Genomic DNA, 23,670 nt, shown 5'->3' with positions numbered 1-23,670 from the left:
TGCTGGAGGCAGTCCCTGGGGCCTCTCAGGACCCCGGGGCCAGGCCTGGGAACCGGAAGGCTGCCATGGGTGTTGGCGGCCCCTGCATCCTCGCTGCTGCTTGCCGTGTGTCCTTGGCATTTCCTCCAACGTTCTGCGTAAAGCGGTCAGCCGTCCAGAGCTTTCACGCTGAATACCCTCTGTAGACGAGAGTGGTCCAGGTGGACCAGCCGTCTTTTTTTGTTTTCTTTTAATTTTGTTTATTTATGTATTTTTAACACCCAAAGCATTTTGTATTTGGGTATAGCTGATTAACAATGTTGCAATAGCTTGGGGTGAACAGTGAAGGGACTCAGCCAGACACAGGCATGTATCCATTTTCCCCCAACCCACCCTGTCCCATCCAGGCTTGGACCAGCCGTCTTCTGATCTCAGTTCCCAATTCCCAGGAGCATCGGGGATTCTGATTGGAGTCACTGTGGCCACGTGACCGCCCCAGTCCAGCGCGCTGGTCCTGGAGAGCCGTCTCACATGTGAACCATGGCGACCAGGGTTCTCCCCGCAGGCGAGGAGGGGAGGGAGGGCTCCAGGGAGAGGCTCACTGAAGGGACTGACGCCAGCAGCCGGGCTGGGCTTGTGTGCCTTTGTGAGAAGGCCGGTGACCCCAGCTCCTCGTTCAGCCTTCGGACGTGTGACCACCCCCACGCTTCTGCAGGAATCCCGATGCATGTTCCGGAGCGGGAACCTCCAAAGGCAGCTCTCAGGCGGCTGCTGATGGCTTAGCTGGGTGAACTCCGGTTACCCTTGCCACACAACCAGCAGACTTTAGGGTTCCTCCCCGAGGCACTGACGCCCCACTTCACAGATGGGGAAACTGCGGCCGGCAGGTAAGGGTGTCACCTGCTGTCGCGTCACTTGTTCTGCTGCGACTCGAATGCGGAAGCGACCCTGCTGCTAGGTTTGGGTCGTATCCACCAGCTGGCGGCCGCTGCCGCGTGGGTTTGTAGGAAGAGCAGTAGGTACTTAATAGGGAGCTGGCTGGTTACGCATTGGCCTGAAATGGAAAATTCACGGGGAATAATCCACATATGGAGTAATAGTCATGCACATCATGAGGACTTAACCTCGGCATGAACTTTCTATATAGAAACCTAAAGTCCGTCTAAACGTTTTGATTGGACTCCGAGTCATAGGGTCGCATCACTTTGGGTAGAGAATGTCACTGGGGTGGTGTTCTGACTTGTCTAGCCGGTCTCACCCTCTCCTCATCACTCAAAGGATGGCATTGTCTGTCATATGGGGGGATGTCGCTAACTGGAAAACTAGCTAATCAGTCAGTGCTGCCTAACAAAATCACAGGGCTGGGGAGGTTGCTGCCATTTCTCCGAGAGTGATTATTGTTGGGGGTGAGTATTGAGTGAGGGGGAGAAACCCTGTCTATACCGATGCTCCTGCTGTGGAAAGAGCCCTGGGCTGACAGTCTGGGTCCTGGGGGCCAGGCCCAGCCACTGACCATCCGTGGGACCCAGCACGATTGGTTCCTTATGTGTGCTCTGAGCCAGTGCCTCTACGCACCTGAGTGTGTGTGTCGGTTTATGCGGACAGGCACATACCACATACATTATTCTGATCATAACGGCCGTTCTGTGTCAGTGCATACGGAGCTGGCCTTTTCATGGACTCCAGAGCTTTTCACTGTGTGACTGCACCCCTGGATTAAACCCCTCATTCAGTTCAGTTCAGTTCAGTTCATTTCAGTCACTCAGTCGTGTCTGATACTTTGCGACCCCACAGACTGCCACACACCAGGGTTCCCTGTCCATCACCAACTCCCGGAGTTCACTCAAACTCATGTCCATTGAGTCTGTGATGCCATCCAACCATCTCATCCTCTGTCGTCCCCTTCCCCTCCCGCTTTCAATCTTTCCCAGTATCAAGGTCTTTTCCAATGAGTCAGTTCTTCCCATCAGGTGGCCAAAGTATTAGAGTTTCAGCTTCAACATCAGTCCTTCCAATGAACACCCAGGGCTGATCTCCTTTAGGATGGACTGGTTGGATCTCCTTGCAGTCCAAGGGACTCTCAAGAGTCTTCTCCAACACCACAGTTCAAAAGCATCAATTCTTCGGCGCTCAGCTTTCTTTATAGTCCAACTCTCACACCCATACATGACCACTGGAAAAACCATAGCTTTGACTAGATGGACCTTTGTTGGCAAAGTAATGTCTCTGCTTTTAAATATGCTGTCTAGGTTGGTCATAGCTTTTCTTCCAAGGAGCAAGTGTCTTTTAATTTCATGGCTGCAGTCACCATCTGCAGTGATTTTGAAGCCCCCCAAAATAAAGTCTGTCACCGTTTCCATTGTTTTCCCATCTGTTTGCCATGAAGTGATGGGACCAGATGCCGTGATCTTAGTTTTCTGAATGTTGTGTTTTAAACCAACTTTTTCACTCTCCTCTTTCACTTTCATCAAGAGGCTCTTTAGTTCTTCACATTGTGCCATAAATGTGGTGTCATCTCCATATCTGAGGTTATTGCTATTTCTCCCGGCAATCTTGATTCCAGCTTGTGCTTCTTCCAGCCCAGTGTTTCTCACGATGTACTCTGCATATAAGTTAAATAAGCGGGGTGACAATATACAGCCTTGATGAACTCCTTTTCCTATTTGGAACCAGTCTGTTGTTCCATGTCCAGTTCTAACTGTTGCTTCCTGACCTGCGTACAGGTTTCTCAGGAGGCAGGTCAGGTGGTCTGGTATTCCCATCTCTTTCAGAATTTTCCACAGTTTATTGTGATCCACACAGTCAAAGGCTTTGGCATAGTCAATAAAGCAGAAATAAATATTTTTGAACTCTCTTGCTTTTTCGATGATCCAGTGGATGTTGGCAATTTGAACTCTGGTTCCTCTGCCTTTTCTAAATCCAGGTTGAATATCTGGAAGTTCACTGTTCACGTACTGTTGAAGCCTGGCTTGGAGAATTTTTAGCATTACTTTGCTACAATGTGAAATGAGTGCAATTGTGCGGTAGTTTGAGCATTCTTTGGCATTGCCTTTCTTTGAGATTGAAATGAAAACTGACCTTTTCCAGTCCTGTGGCCACTGCTGAGTTTTCCAAATTTGCTGACATATTGAGTGCAGCTCTTTCAGAGCATCATCTTTTAGGGTTTGAAATAGCTCAACTGGAATTCCATCACCTCCACTAGCTTTGTTCATAGTGATGCTTCCTAAGGCCCACCTGACTTCGCATTCCAGGATGTCTGGCTCTAGGTGGGTGAAAACATTCACTAGTCTTAGATATCTTACAGTGTTGTGAGGTGACATTTTCTTGGTGTTCATTTCCTGAACTGAGTGAGGTTGAAGGCCGTTTGTATTTCTTTTTCTGTATATTTCCTGCTTGTGCCCTCCACTCATTTTTTTCCCCTTGAATTTTTCTTTGTCTTTCCGCACCTCATTTTCCAAAGAGGTAATGATTCAAGCCCCAGTCAGTTCTGCACTGAGGAACATTTTAGCTGGGGGAGAGACCTGATGGCTGTTTACTGAGAAGTCCTTTACCCAGGAGAAGAGCCTGCATCGGCAGTGGAGGCCGGCTCGGTTTGCCTGGTTCCTCTCCTCCTCCCCAGGGTCGTGGCAGTGGGGTCACGCCAAGCTCCTCAGCAGGCCTCAGCCTTGGTAGGGGGAACGCCTGCCCGATAGCGGAGCTGCGTCTGTTTTCGCTGAATGAACAAAAAGAGAATGTGGCTTCATGGAGCAGGATCATCCAGCTCTGTAGACGTTGACCTGCGTTCAAATTCTCTTGGCTTCAGTGTTTGCAAGCCATGTGAACCTCCCTGGGCCTCAGTTCACTCCTCTGTAATATGGGAATAATAATACCCATGCTGCCAGGCCGTTGGTAGCGATAGAGGAGCACAGTGACTGATGGCTTCCGGTGTTGGTGTCATTGTTGTGATCAGGACTGTCCTGCCGTCACGGTCAGCCGGGCGAGTGGCAGCAGGGGCCTGGGCTGAGACGGAGCGATTGGTTCCTGCGATGACTGTATTATGTGAGACTGACCGTGTTCTACTATATGAGATGACCATATTATATGGGACTGTGATTTCTGCACCATCCGCGTCTTTGATGTAAGAGTTTATTTGCACCTACATCAATTTCTTTGGTCCTGTGACCATGATTTTATTACAGGCTTTGAGTCTCTGTGGCTAGACATAGTACATAGTGCCCGTCCGGTTTTCTGTCCTTGAAAAGGGAGAGAAACTTGAAAGTGTCCTTGAATTCTTAGTGGGAAAGATATAAAAACTCTCCTTCTCACTTTGCCTCCCAAAAGAAGTCTTAAGAGATAAAAACAAATAGATCTTTGTCTCTGCATCCCTTAAACCCAACTTAAGAAATTAACAAAGGAAGATGGAGGGACTGAAATAAGACTCCCAGAGAAGAGGCGGACTCCTCCTGATTGATTCCCACAGAGCTGCTACTTACCTACAGCTAGGAAAATTATCTGCTTGGAAATACCAGTCCAGCTCTCTGGCTTCACAGGAAAGAGTCACTGCATCTGGCTGGAAAAGCTCTTAGGGAGGAGAGTGGAGTGAATTACAGCTGACTGTTTAGTACCATCTCATTCATAGATTTCTGCCTTTCCCCCCCAGTGGATCATTCGCAGTCTCCTTTTTAGTATATAATCGTTCATTTACAATTTTCATGTTTGCTATAGCTGGGTGTATGTTAACTATCGGCATTCTGTAATTATGTTGTCTATTTGTCATCTCTTTCCATGGCGGCAAGAGCAGTAAGCAAGAATTCTTCCGATAGCAAGACTTTTAATTTATAATTCCCTCCCCCCAGACCATTTAGACACTGATACGTTTCACTCACACTCCAGACGCAGTTCAGTGAATGCATCAAGTTTTAAGCTCAGAAATGCCTCGGTCCTCCTAGAGATTCCTAAGATTTTGGTTGTATTCATTCAGTCTGCAGCCATTTATTGAGCAGCCACTGCACACAGTGCGGAGGATATATCTCTCAATAGAACAGACACAATAAAACATCCTGCAGTCAGGGAACAGACGGGCTGCCTGCCGACCCCTAAACCACGTGTCCAGCTGGCGGCAGTGTGTGTGTCCCCTAGGCTGCCGAACACTGCCTACTCCCAGCTCTACTCCCAGTTATAATGAGGAATATGGTAAGAAGTTAGAAGCCACTGGCTATCAAAGCTATTATTTCACATTAAAGTCCCCCTATACGATACTGGCAGCTGAGACGTACATGGGAAACATGATGGAGATCATCAGATTAGTTACAGACATCCCAGATTCTGTGTGCCAGTCAAAGTAGAGGTACATCAAGGTGATCCTGTCAGGAAACAAGGCTGGGATTAGAGGGCGTGTTCCTGATGTGTGGACCAGGTGAGCAGAGGGACTGTTGACAGTAGCTGCAGCCTCATGCCTCACACGGAGGTTCCAGTGCCCTAGATTATAACTGACCCCTGGGGACGATCCCCAAGACTGGACTGTCCTGGTGCTGTGAGTACACATGGTGGGTCCTTGCACAGTGTCTGGAGCGCAGATGAGACTAAAGGACCCGTGACAGTGATGTCAGAGCGTGTCCTGCTGGTGGGTGATGCTGAAAGAGCAGCTCCTGACGAGAGAAGGGGTCTGGGGGAAGTTAGGCGGTTGGAAATACTCTATCCAAAAAGGCTTATAAGTGAGCTCCGCATAGTCATTCAACAGCTCTTTTTTTTAGTACTTGTAGAATGTGCCAGAGTGTGAACACGTCAGAGGCCCTGCCTGTGTGGAGCTTCCATTTCAGTGGGTACGGCAGGATGGACAGATGGCCAAATGTAATGTCACGTAATGTCATGCAGATGTGAGTGCTGCAAAGAATTGTACATGGGGTACACGAATAAAGTGATCAAGGTATCCTGCTGCTGGTAAGTCGCTTCAGTCGTGTCTGACTGTGTGCGATGGATGGCAGCCCACCAGGCTCCCCCGTCCCTGGGATTCTCCAAGCAACAACACTGGAGTGGGTTGCCATTTCCTTCTCCAGTGCATGAAAGTGAAGTCGCTCAGTCGTGTCCGACTCCCCGCAACCCCATAGACGGCAGCCCACCAGGCCCCCCGTCCCTGGGATCCCCCAGGCAGGAGCACTGGCGTGGCTCAGTCATGTCTGACTCCCTGCAACCCCGTAGACGGCAGCCCACCAGGCCCCCCGTCCCTGGGATCCCCCAGGCAGGAGCACTGGCGTGGCCGCCGTCGCCTTCTCCGGAAGGTGTCCCACTAGCCCTTTTTTTGCATTTCACTCATTCTCAATACGAGAAGGAAACGCTGGGGAAAGGGGTGGTCAGGGTTTGTTTCTTTGGGATTTTTGGGGGGTTTGTGTTTCTACACCCAAATCAATACAGGGCTTTTTGGTTTTTTTTTTAATTAGAGAATAATTCTTTACAGCCTTGGGTTGGCTTCTGCCACACACAACGTGCATCAGCCACAAGCACACACATGTCCTGTCCCTCCTGAGCCCCCTCCACGCCCTGCCCCGTCCCGCACCTCTGGGTGGCCGCAGAGCACCAGGTTGAGCTCGCTGGGCCAGTACAGCGGCTTCCCACTGGCTGGCTCTTGTACACATGGTTGTGCATATATGTCAAGGCCACAAGGCTCTTACTGCATCTTTAAAATATTACGGGTAAGACTTAGGAATCGTTTGGCATCTTATTGTTTCTGTAGCTGGAAACCTTAGACCTTATTCATCACCTGCTGGACTGATCCTTTGGCACAGGCTTCTTGCCATCTAAAATCTTCCTGGTATCCTTGTCTCAACTGTTGTGGCCTGCTGAGTCAAAGCCACTGAAATTAATGCAATTTCAGTGTCATTTTCTTTGAGAATTAACTCACATTTCTGGGCTTGAGATACTGACCAAACAATGTCTGGCCTCATCTGAACCTGGATCATCTTTTTTTTTTTTTTTTTTTTTTTTTTGCCCAAGAAATTTCAGATTTCAACAAGAAACTTGTTCTCCTGAATAATGACATTGATGGGAAGATGAGCATTCACAGGCCTCCTCTTATAATGGAAACACAGCCTGATAGTCTTTATCATGTTCTGTAGGTGATACAGATAGTCAAAAAGTAGCCAGTTTCTATTCACCCACCCACTTGTCAGCCTGGAACCCCTTTCGTTTCTTTCCAAGGAAACTGGGATCTATATTGAAATGATTGAAGTCCCTCTGAAGGGTTCTTCTGAGACGCTTCACAATAATGGTATGACCCTTCAGAGTGATGTCAACATTTTCTGGAATGTCAGAAGTCTAATTGTTGAGGATGGACTTCCTTCTCACAGTGGAGACAGCAAAGAACTGTTTCTATTTTTAATTAAACTTTGTAAGATAACTGTAGATTCAAATGCAGTTGTAAAAAATTGTAGTATGAGGAAATTATGTTTTTCCTGTTGGTAACATCTTGCAAAACTATATTATAATATATGTAACCTCATCTGTATAAAAGAACCTTACTAGGGTTTCGATAGGCATTGTATTAAGCCTGTTAATCGGTTTGGGGGCAATGACATCTTTACTGTGTTGAGTTTTCTAATCCATGAACATGGTATGCCTCTCCATTTATGTAGAATCTTTGATTTCTCTCATTTGCATTTTGTAGTTTTCAACATGCAAGTCCTATACATGTTTTGTTATATTTACACCCAAATATTTCATTTTTATTGAACAATTGTAAAATGTTGGGTGTCCACTCATTCATTGCTAACATATAGGAATACAGTTTACCTTGTATGTTTATCTTGTATTGTGAGACTTTGCTGAATACACTTGTTAGTTCTAGGAGGGTTTTTTGTTTGGTTTTTTTTTGTAAGTTCCTTGGGATTTTCTATATAGTTCAGTTCAGTTCAGTCGTTCAGTCGTGTCCGACTCTTTGCGACCCCATGAATTGCAGCACGCCAGGCCTCCCTGTCCATCACCAACTCCCAAAGTTCACCCAAACTCTTGTGCATTGAGTCGGTGATGCCATCCAGCCATCTCATCCTCTGTCATCCCCTTCTCCTCCTGCCCCCAATCCCTCCCAGTATCAGGGTCTTTTCCAGTGAGTCAGCTCTTCACATGAGGTGGCCAAAGTATTGGAGTTTCAGCCTCAGCACCAGTCCTTCCAATGAACACCCAGGACTGATCTCCTTTAGGATGGACTGATTGGATCTCCTTGCAGTCCAAGAGATCTCTATATAGACAGCCCTGCAAATAAGGGCAATTTTATTTCTTCCTTTTTAATTTATATGCCTTTATTTCATTTTCTTGCCTTATCTCACTGGCTATGTTAAATAAGAATAATAGTACTGTGTTAAATAAAAATGGTGACAGCAGACATCTTTGCCTTGTTCTCAATTATAGGGAGAGAGTGTTTAGTCTTTTCTCATTAGGCATAATGTTAGCTGTAGGGTTTTTGTAGATCTGCTTGACAAGTTGGATAAATCCCTTTCTATTCTGTTTGCTGAGCACTGTTTATCAGGATTAAATTCTACATTTTTCATATGCTTTTTCTGCATCCACTGGCGTGATACGCTTTCTCTTGCATAGCCTGTTGATAGAGTCAATTACTTTGATTGATTTTGGAATACTGACCCAGTCTTGCATCTCTGGAATAAACCCCACTTAGTCACAGTATATAATTCTATTAAAATATTCTTGAGTTATATCTGTTAATATTTTGTTAATTTGCTCTGTAACTTGTCTTTTTTGTATGCTCCTTCGCTGGTGTGCTTTCTTCTTTCTGCCTTTCAGAGTCTTCTTTTGTTTGTCTTATATTTAATGTCCACCATTTCTAGGTATATTTAGTGGGAAGAATAGGTTAAAGTACATCTCTTCCCTTTCCTGGAAGCAGGCATCCCTTCAGATGGTCAGTTTTTAGGTATACTTTTAAGCAGCCGTATAATTTACTATCAGAAGGAAAGACATTCCTGAATTCAGGCCTTGATGAATAAGAGAGTCCCATCAGATTACCAGTTTGACCTGCTCGATTCTAAAAGAAACTGAACAAAGAAATTTAGCCTGAGCAAAAAGGTATAACCACACTAACTTCTCAGTGTCACTTCCTGGGCTTCCCTGTTAGGGTCACCCAGGTGTCAGGGACATTATGCAGGCTCTCACCCCAGCAGATCAGTGCATGCCAATGGGAGCCTTTAATGAACGTCAGTCCACCGTGGTACCGACAGCATCCATTTCAATTTCGTTTCCTGCAAGCTGCTGGTAATGCCAGATATTCAGAAGAAGTTGCTGTAGGCCCTGCTGCCTGCTCTCAGGTGCCTCTCATAGTTATTTGCCAAACGATTGTGCGTCAGAAGGGGCCTGAAACTTAGATCAAGGGGAACTTGGCTTCTGCTGGAGACTGATGATACTGACTCCTCAGGGAGGTGAGTTCTCAGAGGGTCAGTGATAATCTCTTCTGCACCAAAGGAGCTCTTGTTCTTTACCTTCGGTGGTTAGCTTATCTTTCAGCCTTTCTTAGGATTTCCAAGAAGCATGGCCTGGTAGCAAAGGTCACCCAGATTCAGTGGGGGAAGTGATAGGCCCCCCTGGTTTCAAAGGTCCTCTCCATGGTGAAGTTTTCAAAACAGCTGGTATTTCCTCTGATTCTCCTCTTATCTTCCTTTCCTTTAGCAAATATTTACACGCACCTACTGTGGGCACGGTGATTGAGTAAGAAATGACCCCTGCTCTCAAGGAGTGATAGGCAGATGAAGGTACATATGGCCATAGTTCGAGGTCACTCAGGAGCAGACAAAATGTCATCAAGGGTCAGATGCAGGTGACCTGGTTTTCCGCTGGTGAAATCGGAGCTGTCGCTTCTAGAGTTGGGAGGATTTCAGCAGCGGGGGGTGGAGGTGGGGCTGCTGGCAGTGGGGCCTGGGAGGCCAAGAGGGGAGGCATAGACTGTCCAGGGAGCAGAGCACGTGGGCTGACCTGGGCAGAGAATGGTACTTCCCTGGCCAGCGCTCCGCTGCCCAGCCATTGGAAGTAATCATCTTTCCCCCATGTAACCTTTAGAACCATGATGTCTTTCCACTTACATGTTTCCTTCCACTTTACCTAAAGTGGGCTTTGGTGGTCATCCTTCATTTGTACACTTGAGTTTAGACTTCCAAATGTGCTTACCTCCCTAACAGCATGGCTTAAATGGCACCACCACCATCCCCCGCCAGCTAAGATATGTCGAAGTCCTAACCCATCCACCCACCCCCTCCCCACGCCCCAGTATCTGGGAATGTGACCTTATTTGGAAACAGGGTCTTTGCAGATGGAATCAGTTTGTGTCTTGTTGTCTAGATGAGGTCATTAGAGCAGGCCCTCACCCACGGTGACTGGCATCCTTGTTAGTAGAAGATTTGGACACACACACATACACACACCTGGGAGAAACTCCATGAAATGACAGGCAGAGCCTGGAGGGTTGCAGCTGTGAGCTCAGTAGGGCCAGGATGAGTGACCAGCCCTGGGAGAGGCAAGAAGCAAACGGTTTCAGAGAGGGCCTGGCCCTGCCAGCTCCTTCATCCTGGACTCCAGCCTTCAGACAATAGGATAATACATTTCTGTTGTTTTAAGCCACCCGGCTTGTGGTGCTTTATTACAGCAGCCCTTGTTGTTGTTTAGTCGCTGATTCGTGTCTGACTCTCCTGCGACCTGTCCCCATGGGCTGCAGCCCGCCAGGCTCCTCTGTCCATGGGATTCTCCGGGCAAGAGCGCTGAGTGGACTGTCATTTCCTTCTCCAGGGGTCTTCCTGTGCTGCTGTGTTGACAGGTGGGTTCTCTACCGCTGAGCTGCCAGGGAAGCCCTGGGAACCAAGGTGCCCGTGTGCACCCAGCCCTGCACTCAGGAAATTCAACGTGGATTCTGCTCCATCCAGGCAGTTCATCTGTGCCTGTTGAGGTCACGTCGGTGGCTCTCAGGCAAGCTTTGCAGGAGGGATCGGTCATCAGAGGGATTCCGTGGTTCTCTGGGATGTCCATGGAGGACAGTGAGCTGGTTACAGGCAGTGGGGGGAGCCGCACAGCCTATACTGATACAGGTCCCATCAGAAAATGGGGTAGACTGGCCTCCGCGCGTTCTAGGGCAGGGGTCTTCCCTGGCGGTACGGTTGTCAAGGCTGTGCTTCCACAGCAGGGGCACAGGTTCGATCCCTGGTCGGGGAACTGAGATATCACAGGCCGCATTGTGCAGCCAAAAGGAAAAAAGAGGGGGTTTTAGGGTAAAAGACTTGAGTTTGTTTCCTCCATCTCTTCCTCCTGCCAGATGCTGATGAGCCCCGGGAAGCGTGTCCTGTGACCCTTCCAAAGCCACCCTGATAGAGTCAGGGCTTGAACTCAGACCTTAAATCTCATGTCTCACATCCAGACCGCTGAGATTTCTGAAGCGACTCTAAAGTCTGTGGTTCAGACTTCAGAAAGTTTTCTGGGGGAGCACAGAATTTTAAATTATACCTTTAGATTATTCTGTACTTACCAGGGAAACAAAAAGAAGAGGGATTTTTAAAAAGAAAAAGCAAAAAAGAGGAACAGGTTGAGCTTCAGGAATGGGATTTGATAGCATAAGTACATGCATCTTTCAAATAAAGGACTCCAAAGTATCTAGTTTTACTATGTGTCAGTGACAAAAAGAAAAATCCACTCCTGGCCTCAAGCGGATGGAAAGTCCCAGCTCGCAGGTTCATTCGTTAACCGTCTGACCCACACGTTGCAGGCAGAGGGTAGAATTTATAAAATCAGTAGCTATTATATGACCTCAGACGCCACAAGCTGCACTTTTAGCCTCATTCTGAGTTTCCCGTCCCTCCGCAGGGTGAAGCAGAGCCCCTAACGTCGTTTCAGTAGGTCTCATCTTTCCAGACTTGGTTTGAATCAGGAGTGTGGGGTGCTGGGTAGATTCATGACAGAAGCGGCAGTGCACACACGGCGTCCTGGCAGCTTTAAATCGATATCTCTTCTAAAGGTTCCCGGGAATGTCACTTACAAGGCACCTCGCTTGCGTGAGTGCCCTTTTGTATTGGGTGCCCTCGAATGTAATTTCTATCAGGAGGACATAAAGGAGGCCCGGAGGGGAATCGTTTTGCTCGGCAGCACACTTTGAAAGGAAGGAGGGGTTGTTGTTATTTTGTTGTTGTTGTTACTATTATTGTTTCTTGGGTTCCTCCAACAAAGACATGCCGGGTGGCTTTCAGAAGACTCTCCGGGCAAATGCTTCCTGTCACCAGTGATCAGCGCCCTGCCTCTTTGAAATCCAGAAGTGGCTTTATGAAATGATGGTGACCCTGCCAGGCACTGGGAACCAGCCTCTCCAAGAAATGGACGCTTCCCTCCTCTTCTGTCCCCCAGTGTGGCCCGCGAGTGCCGTCGCTTTAAGCAGCCGTTGGCCCGAGATGGGGTTGCTTCACCCAGGGCTGTGGAAAAACAAGGTTAGAAGGGCAGAGGCTTTTGTTGATCTTGAACAAGGGGGATTAGTTAAACCAATATTGAGAGATGGTTTTGCACAACTCTCGGAGGCTCCTGTTACTCCCAAAGAGGTGTGCTGCCTCAGCCCTCGTTGGCAGGGATACAGGTGAAGGTGCATCAGGACCTTTGTTACATAACCCTTCCCCGTTATATAATTAAGGGTCCTGTGTTTTCTTGCCCGGGTTTACATCGACTGAAACGGGGATAGAAGATCCCAACAGTTCATAGTTTCCTGTAATAGCGGAGGCAGTGATGTTATTGATTAAAGCACAGGGGACCTGTGGGTCATCAGCCATGCTCTGATGCAGGATAAACTGTGTATGTGTGAGACAGTTTGTGTCTGAAGAATAGAGAATGCATTCAGACACATCATCCCACAGGTGAGGAGTTTGAAAGGATGACTTTCAGATTCTGGCTTGTGAGAACCATCTGGTCTCAGCCCCGGCGTGTCTCTAGGTGGTCAGAGCCCTGAAGCTGGCCGAGGTGTGGAAACGCACAACACGGTGGGGGTTTTCAGGGCTGCCGTGAGGCGGCTCCTGTGACTTTCCACACCTAGCCCAGGTCGAGTAGGAGACATTGCAACCCAAGGGCAGGTAGGGTCCTGGAGACTTCAGCCCACACTTGCCTGCAGCCACCAGCTCACCCACCTCTGAAGCGGCTCCGAGCCCCTGCGTCTACCCTGGCTCCCGGTTATTTCAGATATAAATGTGGTCGCTGTCGTTGGCGCGTCCCCAGCCAATGGAGCAGACCTGGAAACCAGTTCCCCTGTGGTCCCCTCCTCCCGTCCGTGCCGCCCTGCAAGCCTGTAGAAGGAGCAGGTCTGTCCAAGGCCCTGGCTCAGAGACACCCCAGGCCCAGAACCAGGACCCCACGGGGCGGCCATGCCGTTACCGGACTTCCTCCCGACTCCAGACGGGAGGGCTCTGTGTTGTCCCTTTTGGGGCCCCGGCACCCCAACTCTCTGGCTGGAGCCTTCTGAACAGCTCTGGTCCTCGGGGCGTGGTGCCCGCGTCCTGCTTCAACAGGACTGCGGTCGGTCGTCAGTGGTGTGAAGGACACGCCTCTCTCTCTGCCGGCGGATGCAGCCCGTGCTTTGCCCCCTCCCCACCACGTGGACCTGGGCGCTCTGCACTCCCTTCTCATCTCCCGCCAGCCCCCCACCCCACCCCCCACCCCCCACCCCCAGGCCTGGACTCTCCTGACTTGCAGAATTCACTGTGGCCCAGAGGCCAGGCTCACTTCTTTCTGCAATGCAGTGCTGTTTCGCTTCAGATACTTCCTGAGAAGCAAGTACTGACGCCAAATGGGGTGGTAGGTAATTTCAGTTTTTCTTCTTTTTATACCCTTCTCTCTTTAAATCAAATTATCTACAATGAACATGTCCTGTTTGTTTTAGTTGGAAAGAAAAAATATATAGATTGTAAAATAGCAGGTGGGGAGACAGCAGATAAAAACAAGGAGTCTTTTTTTTGTTCAGCAAAATAGCAACAGTAAGATCATCCCAATATAAATCAATGCAAAAATATTAGGCAGCCCTGCTCCTCCTCATCAGGTAATAAATGGCCTTTCACAGGTGAGATGAGGTGGAGCGTTACCGTCAACCTCGGTCCTGATGTTTTTGCAGAGCTGCTGGGTATGTTCTACTCCGGTAGACAGCATGGGGACTTATTACAGGGTTGTTGGGAGGCTCACATGAGAAAATAGATGTGAGGGTACTTTATAAATGGAAGCTATTATTTCAACAAAAAATAGAGAACTTCCATCTACTCTGGGAGTCAAGGCAGGACACTGTGAGAAGGTTTATACAGTTTAACACAGGGGCAGATGCGACCACGATGATCTAAGAACTTAAGTCCATCTATTCGTTTGGTAAATATGTACTGGGGTTTGGGGCTTGACACAGTTCTTGGTGCCTGGGATTCATCAGTGAAGAAAATGGACACAAATTCTTTCCTCACAGAGCCTAGTGAGAAAGAGGAGAAACCAAAAAAGACTTAAGAAATGAAAAAGAAGTCAAAATAACAGCAGCAGTGGGTAACACTTCAGTAGTGCTTACTTTGTGCCAGACGTGTATTTAATATATTTAATCCCAAATACCGGGCTTCCCAGGTGGCTCAAAGGTAAAAAAAAATCCACATGCCGGTATAGGAGACCTGGGTTTGATCCCTGGGTCAGGAAGATCCCCTGGAGGAGAAAAAGGCAACCCACTTGAGTATACTTGCCTGGAGAATCCCATGGACAGAGGAGCCTGGTGGGCTACAGCCCATGGGGTCGCAGAGTCAGACGCGACTGAGCGAGCATGCACACACTTAGGTAATCTTATCCCCCCACTGGGGGAAATGTCCCACAGAGAGGCGAAGCGACTTGCCCAGCGTCACACAACTAATGAGACTGGCCCTGGAGACCTGGCCTTCGTCACAGAGGAAAGCAGGGGGTGAGGAGCCAGTGGAGAATAAGCGTAACAGGCTAAGGGGCTGTCCACTCAGGAGCCATTCCTGAGCGCTCTGTGCCTGGCACCGTGTTGGATGCCCGGGATATACACATGCAAGAGCGTCATCCCCAAGTGGAAGGGTCCGCAGTCTCCCAGGGAAGGTGCGGGCACACAGACACGTCGGCAGACCACATGGAGGGAGGGGTACGGCTTCCTTGTTGGCTGCCGAGCACAGCAGAGGTGCCCTGCTGGGAAAGCATGGGTCTCCGTGACACTTGTGTTGACTCGTCAAATCACTGCTCTGACACTAGTGACTTCACGGCCTCGCTGCTTTCCCTTTGTCCAAAACCCACTGATCATGGTGGTGCACCCTCTGTCGCTGCAGAGCCTCTAGTCTGAGAGGCTGATCAAGCGGCAGCTACTTTAATTAAAGACTGCAGGCCACACGGCCAGGGGCCGTGGCCTCCCCGAGCTGACCCCGCCCGTCCGCACCAGGTGGGCCCGTGCAGGTGCCTGATGCCCGTCTGCTCTGGCTGGCGCCGGCGTTGTACCTGCCGTTCACGCTTTTGAACGTCACCTTTCCTCCTCTCATCTCTCGTCTGCCTCAGAGAGGGTCACACACAGGGACCACCTTTAGCATCCTCTGCCTGTCCCCTGCCCTGCGGTCCTCCATCCCAGCGGTCCTCCATCCCAGCGCTGGCAGGGGGTGGGCCAGGGAGACCCCATGCCTCCTGCAGATAAGTCCTGGCAGATCTGTTTGCTGCTAACGAGGGGTCCGTAGCATTTGGTTCCTGCCCAAATGCAGCCTGTTTACTCCCCTAGCTGAGAATCACAGACTTCAGAAACACTCCGGTGCTGTAGGATTTTTGTTTATTTTGGGTTGTGTTCCTTTCTCTGCTTCTTTTGTCCGACAGAGTCCTTGATTTTGCCCCCAGGGCAACCACACTTAACTCTGGACATCAGTGCGGGAGAGTGAGGTCCTTCCTGCTCAGCATCCATCGCAGGTCAGGCCTGCCCTGCCCTCCCTGGGGCAGCTGAAGGCGGTCCCTCTGTTAGGGCCCTGGTGGTCGTTTTGGTTGCTGATGAGAAGGCCAGGCCCTTTATGACTGCTATTTCACCTAGTTCTCAAGACAACCCATGTTATGGTGGAGAAAACCCAGGCTCAGAGAAATAAAGTAACATCCTCCCAGGCACACGGAAGCAAGCAAGTAGAACAAGGGCTTAAACCCAGATTTTTACATACATTTCTACTTGTTTTCTTTCCAGTATATCACTCCAAGGATGTTTGGGTTAGGAAGTCAGTTTCTTTTTGGTGTTGTTATATTCGTTTTGAACAAGTGTTTTTTTTGTGGGGAAATGAACTGAATCTGTCTTCCTAAAAGTGCCTTTTTTAAAAACACTTAAAATACTTCCGGGTTCCTACAAGCCATGTTTCTGGTTTTGCTTGTTTGCAGTTTTTTGTTTTATGTGTGTTTTGGGGTTTTTTTTTTTTTTTTTTTTTTTGGTTCCTATAATTAAAAGCTAGAAGAGGCAGGGTTGAAGGTTTTTTTTTCCCCCCCTAGTAAAACAAGAAATTGCCTTCTCTTCAGATCTATGCTTTTCTCTCCCTCCAAGCAAGTCAAAGATGAAAATAATAGCTCTATCTTACAGATTCAGAATGAAACAGAAATTATTTAAATTCCTGTTTTAAACTGTAGAAATGACTAACAGGTGGTCCTTACATCCTGTGACCTCATTAGTCTGTCAGATATTACCAAACTGCATCAACCAGACAAAAAGATAGGTTCATAACTATGCATCCAAGAACATCCTGGGGCTCACTGATAAGGTTTAGAGGGTCTAGACGAGTCCCTGAAATTGTCTTCAAAACCTGTATCTTCCTGAGCTATTCTGATTAGAGATTCCTTCTTTTTCATCAGTCCTCAAAGGACATGGTCACCATATCAGTGTTTTCAAACAGGACGTGTTTGTAATCTCACAGTTGCCCTAGCTCAGGAGTCCAGGGTTTCACCAGGCAGCAAGCAAGCGTCTTAGGCCTGTGGTCCTTTCCGGAGCTGGGTCCTTCTTCAGGTTCATAGCGTTGCCGCCAGAGTTCAGGTCCTTGTGGTTGCAGGGTGGAGATCCCCTCTTCTTGCTGGCCGTCTGGTGGGGTAAAACCCACCTAGTTCCTGCCCCGTGGCCCCCTCCCGTACCCTCACAGTCCAGCCGCTACTTCAAGGCCAGCAGGAGAATCCCTCATTCCAGTCTGCCACAACCTGGTCCTGTGTGATGTAACATGACCTGGGAAGGGACTGCTCCTCGCCTTTGCTGCCCTTTATTCCTAGAAACAAGTGTACTCGGAAGGAGGGAGACTACACGAGGTCATGACCCATCGGGGGTCACCTTGGTCTTCGTCACTATAACCTAAAAACTGAGAAGAACCAGTGCTCTGGGATCTTCGAAAACAACATCGTTGACATCCTACAAACACGTCATTCATTTACTGAGGAATCCTGCCACATCCACGGGAGGAAACCCACCAGGGCTGGATGGGGAAAAATTAATCACTTTTGTTTATCTCGATGGAGTTGGTGCCGGAAGTGGGAGTATTAAATGAGAGGAAAGCGCTGATTCTAGAGCTGCTGGGAGAAGGCCCGCAGCAAACAGGCTTTACGGTGTGTGTCGGTATCGTGACGACCCTCGCTCTACTTTTTGAGCCACGGGTCACGGTGTGGAGCAATGGGAGGCAGCCAGACCCCAGAACAGCTTAAACCTCGTCACTGCCGGCGCTGAGGGGGCCGCTGCCCGTCAACTGAGATCGTGCTTGGTTTACTGGGAGTCTCATTCGGAGTTAATAGAAGGGTTTGAAATTGAGTGTGCGCTGGTCTCCGGTAGAGTTCAGTAGGCGCTTCCAGGGCTGCTGTTTCTTCTGGCTGTTCTCCGACGCCTTGGTTCCGCCGCGCTGCCGTACTCGGCAGAGCCCCACAAGCCCGGCGCTCCAAGGGGCAGACGTCTGCGCTCACGGCCCGGAGGCCGACCGTCCGGGATCGGGGTGTCGGCGGGGCTCTGCCCCTGCTGAAGGTCCTGGGACGCTGTGACCCGGGCCTCCCCCCAGCTTCTGGCACCCTTTGCTTTGGGGACACCGCTCCCCTCGTCACACGGCATTTGCCCGGTGCTGCCGGTGTGTCCTTTCTCACCAGGCATGTTGGATTAGGGGCCACCGTCCTCTAGTGCTGAGGAGGGCGTGGTAGTTCACTCCAGTCTTCTCGCCTGGAGAATCCCATGGACCGAGGAGCCTGGCGGGCTAGAGTCCACGGGGTCGCACGGCGTCGGACATGACTGGGCGACTTAGCGCCGTGCACGCTCTGTAATATGACCTCATCTTTCCTAACTACATCTGCAACACCCCTACTTCCTGATAAGATAATGTTCTGAGACGCTGGGTGGGACTTGCACGTGCTCGTTCACTGGATGGTTGGGTGTGGGGCGGTGGACCCAGTTCTACTGATGACACTTAATGAGGAGTCAGTACGCTTTTCCTGCAAGTCATACCATTCTAGCAAGTGGATCCAGGTCTCCCTGGGGACTGACAGCCAGTCGGTCTCCCTCTCTCTCTCCACCCTCTCACTTGGGAATTTATTGTTTTCTCACTAGAATCGCATCCTTGCCTTTTGGACTTAATTTAAAAAATAAAGCAGCCCTCATTTCACATCTAAAATTGGTCCATGGTCACCCTGTTTCTGGGGGTAGGATCCTGTCCAGAAGTCAGTTATCTGCCAGCTTCACCTGTAGGGTGAGTGGGGGATAGGGAACCAGGCTCACAGAGAAAACAGGAGCTGAGCAAAGACGGCCCGCCATAGTCATGTCACAGATCCTCCTGGGAGTCTCCTGTGCACTTGCACTCGCGTCCTGCTGACCTTCACTTTACACAGAATTCTGCGGGGCTTTCGGAACCTGAGTTTCCGGTTCACAGGGCAGCAGAAGCGTCAGTGCGTGCGTGATGGACGCAGGGCGCGGCGGGCCGGCGGGGGCTGCACAGACCTAAGCGTCAGTGTGTGCGTGACGGACGCAGGGCGGCGGGGGGCGCGCAGACCTTAACAGGGGAAGTCCAAACTAAAGTCAGTGCAAACATCACTCCTGTCACGATCCCTCCATGGATGCGTTAGTCGCTCAGTCGTGTCCGACTCTTTGCAACCCCATGGATTGTAGCCCGCCAGGCTCCTCTGTCCATGGGACTCTCCAGGCAAGAATCCTGGAGTGGGCTGCCATGCCGGCCTCCAAGGGATCTTCCTGACGCAGGGCTGGAATCTGGGTCTCCCCCCTTCATCGATACCTTCCGCTGAACTCCACTGTTGCTTCATACCTTCACCGGTCAGTTGTCATCTGTCTTCTAACCATCCGTGTACGCGTTCTACCTCGTCCACCATGTTGGTGGTTTAGTCACTCAACTGTGTCTGACTCTTTGTGACCCCGTGGACAAAAGCCCACCAGGCTCCTCTGTCCATGGGATTCTCCAGGCAAGAAGACTGGAGGGGGCTACCGTTTCCTGCTTCGGGGGATCTCCCCGACGCAGGGATCGAACCCGAATCTCTGGGGTCTCCTACATGGCCAGGCAGATTGTTTACCACTCACGTCAGCTGGGAAGCCTCCTTCCACCTTGTGTACTTATCTCAGTCTCTCCTACCAGATGCTTGGAAGAGCTCAGACATACCCAGTTATGCCTAACATTATAGCCAACACACAGTAGGCACACCTACTTAAATTCTTGTGGAAGCCTGGGTAACTAAAAAAGGTAATTTTTTAGGTGGACAGTAATTAGGTAAGATAATTCAGGTGCCTAGTAATTTCAGGCAGGGTGGAGTTTCAAAGTATTTTGAGCAAAAGAAGATTATTCTGGTATCTCTTTTTAAAATTAATTTTTATTAGTTAGAAAATCTGTAACCTTACCTTTCCTCAGGCTTTTAAGAACTACTCAGACATCTCATTATTTTACTTATAAGCTAACAATTTTTAACAATCACTTTTAAGGGGACCTTTTATTATTAATGTTTGATTTGCAAACTTAGCTAATTAAACTCCTTTAAACATTTAAAACTGCATTTGTAAAGGAAATCGAACATATTAAATTTGTAAGTACTCAACTGCCTGACTCAACAAACAGGCCTCCCAGAGCACTTAAGTAATTCTTATAAATCTAATTAGGCTTATGAGTATGTTACACCTTATGGTCTCTTAAGTTTTCTTCTACTGTTTCTGACTTCAGTGAGATTTTGACTTAAAATCAAAGTCTAAACTGGTTAATTCCACATTTTAAGTTGATATTTCAAAGCTGATCATTATTTTTTGTAGCCTAATTCTCTTAATTGTAACAAATATTTAAAATACTGGATCTGCATTGGTTTTTTTTTTTTTTTTTTTTTAAGAAGAAAGATTTGACAGATCTAGTCTTCCCAAATATTTTTGTGCTTTATTCTGAATCTCCTTTGTATTTAAAAGTGCTCACTCATATTGTCCAAGAAGGAAAAGAAGGACTCGCTCCCCTCTGCCTTCCAGAACCTTCTACACATCAGGGATCTTTGGGAGCTTCTGTTCACCAGCATCCAGCTGTGCCCCGCCTCCCTCATGACTGTCCAGGGGAGGAACTGCTCCAGTGCTTCTTGGAGGGACCTCGCGGGTGCTTCTGGCAGCTTTGGGAGAGAAAATGGAAGCAATCTGAGGCTCCTGGAGGTTGCCCCAAGCACAGAGCCAGCCTTAGGCCGTCTAAATTTTCTTTACCCCAGAGAGGTTTGGGGCTTCCCTGGTGGCTGAGTGTAAAGAATCCGCCTGCAGTGCGGGAGACCTGGGTTCTATCCCTGGTGGGGAAGGTCCCCTGGAGGAGGAAATAGCAACCCACTCCAGTATTCTTGCCTGGAGAATCCCACGGACAGAGGAGCTTGGCAGACTACGGTCCATGGGGTTGCAAAGAGCCGGACACGACTGAGTGACTGATTCTCTTACTTAAAGAGGTTTGCAAAGATGGACAGACAGGCCCCCAACTCCAGGGGAGCCCTCAGCGACTGGTCGCCTGGACGTCTCCCGGGAGGTCCTGCCCCCGGTCCCCACAGCCATCTGTGGGCAGCAGGGTCTGTGCTCCGAACCCGCCCCGCCCAGAGCGCTCCTCCCCCGGGAGGCTGGCCGCCAGGAGCGCCCAGTGGGCTTCCTTCCCACCTGGGTCCCGCGCATGGCGGGGAAGGCTGCTTCAGAATGGGGCTGGGTCGGAACCATGATGATCATTAGGTTTACTGAAAGGAGCAGAGCGGATCTGGCTCCCTCTGCACATTTTTTTTTTTTTAATTAGAGCCCAAATGGTTTCTCCCCCTGCAGAGATAATAAGGCCACATGCCATTATTCAGATATTCCTGACTGAACTTTCTTGCCCTCAAATAACAAGGTTTTTGTTTTTTGTTTTTTTAAAAAAAGCAGCTATCTACATCTTCTTTAAAAGAAAAAAAGAAAAAGAGGACAGGGAGAGAAGATGCTTATTACTTCATTCAAGAACAGTTATCCGTCCTCTGAGGTCACCTCAGATACTTGTGAGACTTCCTCTGTGACTGTCAGGGGTGGGGAGGTCTGTCTTCTCAGCTCCCCAGGATTTCCTGATGACAGTGGGTGTCAACCCGCACTCACTGCGTGGACATCGATGCTCCTGAGCGCCGGGCTCAGCCCCTCCTTAGAGTCACTTCGTAAAGGAGGCTGCACGGTGAAGCCGCGGGCTTCACTTCCCCACACCCCTCCTGTTACAGGCACGCATCACCGATTCTCCTGTCCACTCACTGAAATCTGTGTCCCCCACCCTCTGGCTGTCTCCAGAATGGATTTTATATTTTCTAAATTTTAATACAAGCACATGTCTTTCCATGAGCGTCCCAAGACCTCAAAACTCTATGGGACTGTGCGTGCTCTTCGTATCCAGGCCTACCCGAGGTTTGGTGGGTTTGGTTCCAGGCCACCGCGGTAAAGAAAATATCACGCTGAAGTGAGCCGCATGAATGTTTTGGTTTCCCAGCACATGTGCCAGCTACGCTGACAATATTCTGTGGTCTGTTAAGTGTGTGATAGCATTGTGTCTGGCAGAACCATGTACACACCTTAATTAAAAAATACTTGATGCTAAAAAATGCTGACTATCCTCTGAGCCTCCAGCAAGTGGTAGTACTGACATCTAAGATCACGGATCAGCATAGAAAGTATAATAATAACGACAAAGTTGGAAGTATTGGAAGAATTACCAAAATGTGACAGAGACGCACGAAGTGAGCAAATATTTCTGGAAAACACGGGCACTGATAGACTTACTCGATGCAGGGTTGCCACAGACCTTCAGTTTGTAAAGAGCGCGGTATCTGCAGAGCACAGTGAAACGAGGTCTGACCCTAATGCTGATACTAACGTGGCCCTGCAGAGCCTCATCCTTGGCTGCCGGAGCTCCCGGCCCCAGCCAGCCACGCCACAAGTGACACCGGCCCAGGAGAGCGTCCTGGTTACAGCGATGCCCAGTGATGGGTTTCCATGGTGACAAGTGACACCGGCCCAGGAGAGCGTCCTGGTTACAGCGATGCCCAGTGATGGGTTTCCATGGTGACAACTCAGTCCTCAAGAAAACACTGTGTAGACAGGGAAGGGTACGATATAATTTTTTAAGTTTTGTTAAAGGAGTTAAAATGAAAAGAAAAGATGTTTCACCTAGAGGCAGTGCTTCATGTATTTTAAAAAATTCCCCGAGAGAGAATGCTTGTTTCCCAGCAATGTGACTGAGTTCCTGCTGCATGAAACAAACATTTGTAAAATGTTTGAACAGAGGTTCCAGAGCCAACGAGGAAGCTGGTAAAAAGCTAGTTCTTTATAACTGTGTTTAAACCAGAATAACACAGTTCGGTTATCATTTGTTAGTTATTAAACGTTAAGGGATTTGCGAGACTTGCTGGCTTTGGCTCCGTATATCATGAATCTGACTGTAACTAAAGGTTATATATTATGTGGTACAGTGAATAATGCATGGGGAGTGATAACAGACGTTGAAAGGGAGGGAGAGAGAGAGAGAAGGTGGCTTTTAAGTACAGTGTGGCATTTCCTTTCTGCCATGGTGATACATGATACGGTGCTCTGTGGTGTGCGGAACGTTACTGGTTGTCATAGCAATAGAACACCGTCCTGGAGAAAGGAGGAAGCACCGGCACAAGAGGCTTTGCCGGAACAGAGCTCCAGTTCTGACAAACCCATCATCGTTAGCGCCGTGTTTGTTCTCAAACAGTAAAAATCATGCTATTTTTTTTTCTTTTCTCAATGACAGTGCTGAGAAGCCGTGACACCATCCCTGCGCTTACACTCCACACAGGGGCTTCTGCCTTCGGTTGAGACCGTTGTGCCTTTTGCTGGTGTAAAAACACATGCACGCTCAGTGGTTCAGTCGTGTCTGACTCTTTGCGACCCCATAGACTGTAGCCCCCAGCACCTCCGTCCATGGGATTCTCCAGCTGAGAATACTGGAGTGGGTTGCCATTCCCTCCTCCGGGGGCTCTTTCCAACCCAGGGACTGAACCTGGGTCTCCCACACTGCAGGCAGGATCTTTACCGCTCAGCCCCTGGTGTAAACCTAGGCTGTGTTTTGAATGCCCCCCTGAACTCGCTGCCGGTCGCTGGCCCTGCTCCCTCAGCTTCTCTGCAGCGACCGTGGTTAACCTCCGCCTTTCTCCTTGCTGTCAGGGCGGGCCTCCCTGGGTCGTGTTTCAGTCATTATCACGTTTTATGAGAGCCTGAGAGACCAGCCTTCT

General features: G+C 49.1%; 1 protein-coding gene and 1 pseudogene across 8 annotated transcripts in view; one reads left to right on the top strand and one right to left on the bottom strand.

Annotated features, from left to right (window-relative positions):
• FOXN3 (forkhead box N3) overlaps positions 1 to 23,670 on the top strand; it is a 461,393-nt gene that overhangs the window by 357,732 nt on the left and 79,991 nt on the right. The gene's annotated exons all lie outside the window — the stretch shown is intronic.
• LOC113899289 overlaps positions 6,150 to 23,670 on the bottom strand; it is a 49,420-nt pseudogene continuing 31,899 nt past the window's right edge.

The sequence above is a fragment of the Bos indicus x Bos taurus genome, chromosome 10 (genome assembly GCF_003369695.1).
Source record: "Bos indicus x Bos taurus breed Angus x Brahman F1 hybrid chromosome 10, Bos_hybrid_MaternalHap_v2.0, whole genome shotgun sequence".
Lineage (NCBI taxonomy): Eukaryota > Metazoa > Chordata > Mammalia > Artiodactyla > Bovidae > Bos > Bos indicus x Bos taurus.
This window is presented reverse-complemented; position numbering and strand designations above follow the sequence as displayed.